This window comes from Protobothrops mucrosquamatus, unplaced genomic scaffold (assembly GCF_001527695.2).
Source record: "Protobothrops mucrosquamatus isolate PMUCROS unplaced genomic scaffold, P.Mucros_1.0 scaffold11760, whole genome shotgun sequence".
Lineage (NCBI taxonomy): Eukaryota > Metazoa > Chordata > Lepidosauria > Squamata > Viperidae > Protobothrops > Protobothrops mucrosquamatus.
This window is the reverse complement of record NW_015397539.1, coordinates 1-7,342: the sequence shown is the minus strand read 5'-3', so window position 1 is coordinate 7,342 and position 7,342 is coordinate 1. Positions and strand designations below refer to the sequence as shown.

The window sequence follows — 7,342 nt, the reverse complement described above, 5'->3', positions numbered from 1 at the left end:
AAATAAACAAAAGGGAACTAATCTCACAATCCTATACACAGTGAGTTTCTTGTGTTAATTTAATTTCCAGAAAATGACTTCACACGCAATGAAGCTGTCCTAACACAGTTATTGCTGTGATCCTATACAAATGAGTTGCATTCTCAACAGTCTATATCTGTGTCTATAGTGCAAATTTCTATGCCACAAAACTCCAACAATTCTGGCAGTTTAACATACCCAAACAGTGGGGAAAAACCCAAAGACAATGTCCTGTATCAGTTTGTTTACTTTGCACTATTGTGTGCAAAATAACACGCAACGTTTGTAGGATGCAAAGGAGGAATGGGAGAACAGAGTGCCCTTTTTACTTTGGTTCCCAATCATGTTCATAGTTACAAGCAAAAAGATGCAACCATTACAACTCAGTTAATACTCATAGAAAACTGCATTCTATATAGAGTTGCCATGATTTTTGGTACATTTGTGCCCCTAAATGTGTTTTTACTCAAATACATATCTCTGTTCTTGCCTGTTTTCTTGATTTTTTAAAAGAAAGGTGCATCACACTTCCAATGTGTTATTAACACATATTGCCTTTCTACTCAACTCACAGCTAGCATATATAATGACAGAAAACAATGTTGGTCCATATAATTTCTTTCTCCAGTTAATGCAGGCAGGCTATTAATGCTAAAGAAGATTATATTAAAAAAAAGAAGAGATTATCCTAGTCCAGGAGTATTTTCATTTCATGCCCTGTAAAAGAAATATAAATTCTAATGAATAATGACTAGGGGTCGCCTTAAATTAATGCTAAGACTGGAAAAATAAAATCTTTCAGATAGCTGAGTTTCTAAGTAATGCTATCTTGAATACTCGTACTTTGATATTCATGCCAACATATTTCATGATAATATTATGGCTTATACATATCAATTTTTTTCACATTTTCATGATTAGTATAAAACAATTTTATATTGTACTTAAAGTATATAACTATTTTATAAAGACAGAATAAGCTGTTTTGATATTTAAACCTGTCTTTCATCAGTGCAAACAATTTTTTAAGAGTTGGATCAAATGAATTATTAATTTTTTAAATTCTTCCTGTTCTTGTTGTTAAGAAAATAAGTCCACTAATAGTAAACAGGAAAATATCAGTAAGATTTAAATTTCTTCATTCCTTACTAACAAGTTCAAAATATTTTAAAGAATTGAGTAATCACTCCAAGACAATGTTGATATTATATGTTGGAGATTAAGTGGAAAGTTCTGTAATATAGATAAAATATGCACCTCTAAAACATGTAAGTAAATGCTTCTACAAAATCTATTATTTGAGCATTCATTCTAAGTAAAATACATTCTAGGTTATGGCATACAGCCTGTGCTGGCAAAGAGGGTGAAGTATTAGTCTTTGGAGGAAGTAAAGATGATTTGCACTTCCTGGATAGGGTAAGTACCTTAAACGATCTAATTGTTTTTATACATTTTAAAGGATGCTATATTTTTTCTATCCTGCTCTATGGAGTAGAGAGTTGGTTTCTGACAGAAGGCCACCTGAAGAGACTAGAAGCATTTGAAATGTGGATTTACAGGCGGTTGTTACATAAAAGCTGGGTTGACAAGATCAGAAATGAGGTGATAAGCCGCCTGGGAAAGCCAAGGGAAATCATCAAAACAAAAAACGAAAATTAGAATATGGATGAAGGTAAAAAAACAAATGATTTTTTTGAAAAAAAAAACCTATCTAGACAAGTTGGGACTCAGTATTTATAACTCTCAAAAAACAGGATGAGTTGATGTGGTAAGAGAAACCAATAATAACAACAACAAAAATTAATTCCAGCTGGATGCTGTGGTGGGGGGAAAAATCAGAAAAACATTGCGCAGCACATTCTATGGGAGAATCAGTTGGGCAACAGTTTGAAATGTGTTAGGCTGCTGCATTTTTAATCCTACTTTCACTTGGGTCACATGACACAGGATAGATCTACTATTAAGAATTTCAAAAGAATTCCAAAAGCCACACAACCGTGCTTTTCTTGCTTTGCTTCATTTTTGGTTTAACAACTGGCAGTTTTGACACTTTTTAATTGTGTATATTGCTTTCAGTACTTTTTAAGAAAGAGAACTGCATATATTTGAAATCATCGTTTTTCTCTTCCTTAGGGTCATTGCAGTGATTTATTGATTTTTCAAACACAACCATATTCACTTCTCAGGTGAGTTGAAAAAACAGAACTAATAAAATTGTAAAGCCTCCAGAATAGTACACTTCAACAAATATTAATAGCAACTATTACAGGAATAACTCTCCTGATATAACAACTCTAGTTTGCAGAGTCATTTAGTGGACCTCTGGTATGCTGAAACCTAAATATGTAACAGCTGTCCTATTGTTTGGGGACTCAAGTAATGCTGTATACACACTATGGCTGTTTTCCATTAGTGAAAGGACATTTTCCCTTATAGAAATTTTAATACATTTTGCATTCTTAATATAAACTCTCTTATGTCATTCTTATTTGGCAGCTGTTTAAGCCAAATACGTAATCTGTGATTCAAGCAAATCATAGAAGGTATGATGTTTCAATAGAATTATAACAAAGAATAGATTATTTTCAATAATAGTTGTCTAATGAAAGAGGTACTAAAATTGGGAATATTGCTGTGGGAGTACATATTGCCATATTTAGATGTTTTAACTAGCTTGCTACTATGCAATTTATAGAGAGCAAAACTCTATAATGTTCATATTGTTTCTTTTAGATTGAGTCTTGATTGTATTGGTAAAAATGCTGTCCTCTTGGAGAAACAATTACCTTGGTTGCCATCTAGACTTCTGGAAGACGTTGTGGAGAAGATAACTTTTTGGGTTGCTGTTAATCATCGTCAGAAAAAACAAGCCAAAGCAGAAGAACATGAGTAGATTAATGTCTTTTAAACAACAGTTCCATTATCATTTTAAAACAAACAACACTATTATTGGTAAATTGTTAGAACTAAATTCTAAATTTCTGGATGCATAAGAAACAGTTTCAAATGTCATCAGTGTCATAACAGCTCCAGTTCAGGCTCTGAAGATTAAAAATATTCTTGGACTTAAGAGCAATTTGATCCGATTATTGTTATTAAAGATAATGGGGTTCCAAGCAGTGAAAATGGTGTTTGGCCATATAAGGTAGTTTACCTTCTGCTGGTATTTGAAAAGCATATTTTTTTTAAAAAAAAGTTGAATTGTGTTAAAAAAAATTGTGCAAACTCAAAATCCTTTTACAACGTTTTGACAAAGTTGCTTATTCTGTTGATTGTACAAAATTTGTATTTAACAGTCCTTAACTTATTGTAAAAAGTGTTTATAAAATACTGTTTTCTATTCTTTTTGAATTTTCTTGAGTTTTGTGATTAACACTTGTAGAGTCTGAATACAATTTACTAAACATCCTTTAGTCTCTTGCCATCATGCCATTTTGAAAGATTTGAAAACCTTCAAAAATAATTCTAAATTTTACTTTAATTATAGTAATAATTAAGCTCATATAAAGCTAAAATGTTTGGATACATTATGCCATAAAATAGTATTTTTATATCACAGATGCCATACATTCCTTTAAGGAGATTTTTGATAATAGAATATCAATAGGCAACATATAAATGATACTTGCTGCCTTATTCTTTGTGCAGAAATATTTTAGACATTAAAAGGGGAATGTAAGCTTTCTCAATAGCTGGGTAGCTTACCAAACAAATGGCTGAATTATAATATCTGGCTAAATGACAAATGCCAATTATTAAAAATGTTTGTCTGGTAATAAAGGGGTTACTTTAAACACATAGGTCTAAAAGCTATACTGAAATTACTGAGGGGAATTTTTTTCCCTGGGGTAAAAATATACAGGAATGCCCCAGTATTCACTAGTTTCAGATTTGTTTTGATTATTTAGATTTTAAATAGATACAATAGATAAATGGGTATTCAAAAGAGTGTCAAAGTGAAAAATGCTAAACAATGTTCTTTCAAGCTAAAAATAATTTTAAAAAAGGCGACTGACATTGCAGAATACTGTGCAGAAACATTCGGTTTCTCTATTTAGTGTCATTTCTTCCTGTAAATACCAGGAAAGGCTTGAAGCACCCTGCAAAAAAAAATATGTTGAAAAGGAAAGATGGAATTCCAAGGTCAGTCATTTAAGAAAATTTGAGGGAGGAATTGAAAAGTGCCTAAAAAAACAGCAAACCTCTGAGCAGGAGCATTCAGCTGCAGCATTTTATTTCATGTTTCATCTTTTCCCTTCAGTCCGCCTGACCCTGTTGCTGGTGGGGATAGGACAGGGGTGGCTCTTTTATGACTCAGGAATTCGGGGAGTTGAAGTCCACGAGTCATAAAAGAGCCAAGGTTGCCTACCCCTGTCCTACCCCCAGGATAGGAATTCAGGTGCAATGTCACTGAATACAGCAAAGTGGGCAAAAGTGCATCCTCTAGTTCACACTTGTTGCCTCTGAGCATCATTGATAAATTGTTGGTACAATATCTCACCATTTTGAGGGAAGCATATTAAAATTAATGCAACTTTTAATGCAAATCTAACAATATTCAGCTTAATTACTTCTGATGTCATGGTCACATACATGCACTTTTCTTAGCATGGATAAAATAGTTTGCCATTGCTTCTGGATTGTTTTTTCAGCTTACAAATCTAAGGAGTTTGTTTTGCTTTTGCATGCAAATATTAACCAGATCCAATCCTTTATTTTTGTTTACATTAGCCAAAACAAGAACCAGACCTACTATTGTACCTCCTAAGGGGCCCTAATTAGGATAGTAAGACTAAATTCTGCTTTCTAATTCCAACATGACCTTTAGTAGTATCAATAATCTCTCAAATTTTTATGGCTAAGTGTTAAAGAGAAGTCATGGATGTGTCGTATTACTTCTGCAACAGATAGCATGCATTGCCTGGAATATAGCTTATGGAGATTGCCCAAACATTAAAATTATTACAGTGATGTGGTTTTGTACAACTGACAGTCTTCGCAGTTCACAGAATAATTTCCAGCCAAGTGTATACAGTAGTTTGCATTTTATACACTTCAGCTCTGCAGCCAGATTCAGTCGCAGTAACAAGCCGTTTAATGCTGAAAAGAAAAAGGCTCCCTCTGCAGGGCGTGGTATCTAATAACAAGCTGGCAAAGTGATTTTTGACCACAAGGCAGAAACAGCAATAAAACAAATTAACAATCCATTCATTTACAGTACTACTAACAGTGCTTTTTTTGTAATAAAAAAAGATGCCGGAACTCACACGTCATACAACCCGCCTTGCCTACCGTACAAGGTTCCATCCAAAAAAGGTGCCGGAACTCCGTTCTGGGCGTTCTATGACAAAAAAAGCCCTGACTACTAATATCACTAATAATTTGCTTTCCCCCCCTCCAGAACACCCCAGATGTAAAAAATGTTGAGTCTTTAGAAAAAGTGCAGAGAAGAGCAACACAGTTGATCAGGGGACTGGAGGCTAAAACATATAAGGAACGGTTGCTGGAATTGGGCATGTCTAGTTTGATGAAGGCGAAGGGGGACAGGATAGCAGTGTTCCAATAACTCAGTGGTTGCCACAGAGAAGAGGGAGTCACGAGCTATTCTCCAAAGCACCTGAAGGCAGGACAAGAAGCAATGGATGGTAATTTAGACGCAACTTATTATCATATTTGGTGGACATGTAGGGATGTAAAGGCTTTTTGGATTAAGATTTGGTGGAACATTCAACAGATTTTTAAGAAAAAGATAAAATTTACACCGCAATTATTCTTATTGGGTATTATGGAAAAATTGGATTCTAAAGAAATGAATTTGATGTTGTATTGTATAACAGCAGCAAGATTATTGATTGCTCAAAACTGGAAGAAAGAGGTATTACCGACTATGGATGATTGGAGATTGAAGGTGTCATATTTTGCAGAAATGGCAAAAATTTCCACATACTTGAAGGATCAATCTCAAGAAAAATTTATTTCGGTGTGGAGAAGATGGATAGATTATATGAAGAGAAAGTATGAAGTGATTAATTATCATATAGCTTTTGAATAAATATCTTTTTTTTCTAATATTTTCTATATATTTAATATAATTTATATATATATATATATTATTTTTAAGTTTATTATTGTATGTTAGAGNTGATCGGCTAGTACCCCTAAACTGCATCCGAGGTGGTGGAAAAGAAGGTGATGGGATGTGTAGGATAGTTGGGAAGGTGGAAAGAGGAGAGGTAGTGGTCAAGAGGGGGAGGAAGGAAGAGGGAAGTAGGTAGGAAGGTGGAGGGAGTGTGGATGCAGGGGGGGGAACGCCGATTATTTCGGAATAGGCTTTTTATGTGTTTGTTTTTCTAATGAAATGCACCATATTTGTATTATTTGTTCATATTTTATTTGAAAAAATGAATAAAAATTTTTAATAAAAAAGAAGAAGCAATGGATGGAAACTAACCAAAGAGAAACAGCCTAGAACTAAGGAGAAATTTCTCGACAGAACAAATTAATCGGTGGAATAATCTGCCTCCAGAAGTTGTGAATGCTCCAACACTGCAAGTTTTTAAGAAGAGATTGGACAACCATTTGTCTGAAATGGTAGGGTTTCCTGCCTAAGCAGGGGGTTGGACTAGAAGAGCTCCAAGGTCCAACCCTGTTATTCTGTTCTATTCTATTCTAACTGATACAGTTGCATCTTTCTACCTAATGTTGGGGACGCCCCGCTTACTCGCCAAATCACGCGAAAAATCTGGCTGGATTAACATGAGACACCTATTCCCATTTCGTCTACCATGCTCTACCCATTTAGCCTACATCACAGAAATCAGAAAAATTGTCTAAATTACCATGGATAAACTTCCTACGACGTGAACACCTCCAGGGAAGCAATTCCACGCCTGTCCTGAAGAGGGAGGAAAAACGCAAGGCGACCTCTCGCCAGAGGGGCGGGGCGTCTGACAATGGGTGGGGCGGATGTCTGCTCTGCGTCGGCGAATGTTGACAGTCTGAAAGACCCGGCTACAGTAAGGCGGAGGACTGGGGAAGGTATCCTTCCCGACTTCAGCTTAAATTGAGGGTTGGGAGGGGGGTGGGAATCAGTGAGCCGATAAAGCGGTTGACGTTTAGCGACGTCCCGCTTTTTAAAGCTCCCTCTGCAGCAGAATGGGGAGGCGGAGATACTATTCAGAGTAGGGAGGAAGAGGGGCGCCTTTGGGAACAGTCAGTGGGCTCTCCCCATTTTAAGAACAAGCCTAACGCGATCCTAAAGGATGAGTCCCATAAAGACAAACGTGTAACGGTTGTTCCTTCATTCTATGTTAGGGAGGAG

General features: G+C 35.5%; 1 long non-coding RNA gene across 1 annotated transcript; it reads left to right on the top strand.

Annotated features, from left to right (window-relative positions):
• Positions 1-1,283: 1,283 nt before the first annotated feature.
• LOC107301347 lies at positions 1,284-3,351 on the top strand. The gene is made up of 3 exons (XR_001549285.1): positions 1,284-1,437; positions 2,155-2,207; positions 2,755-3,351. It is a non-coding gene; the product is annotated as an uncharacterized LOC107301347 (long non-coding RNA).
• The last annotated feature ends 3,991 nt before the right edge of the window (positions 3,352-7,342 follow it).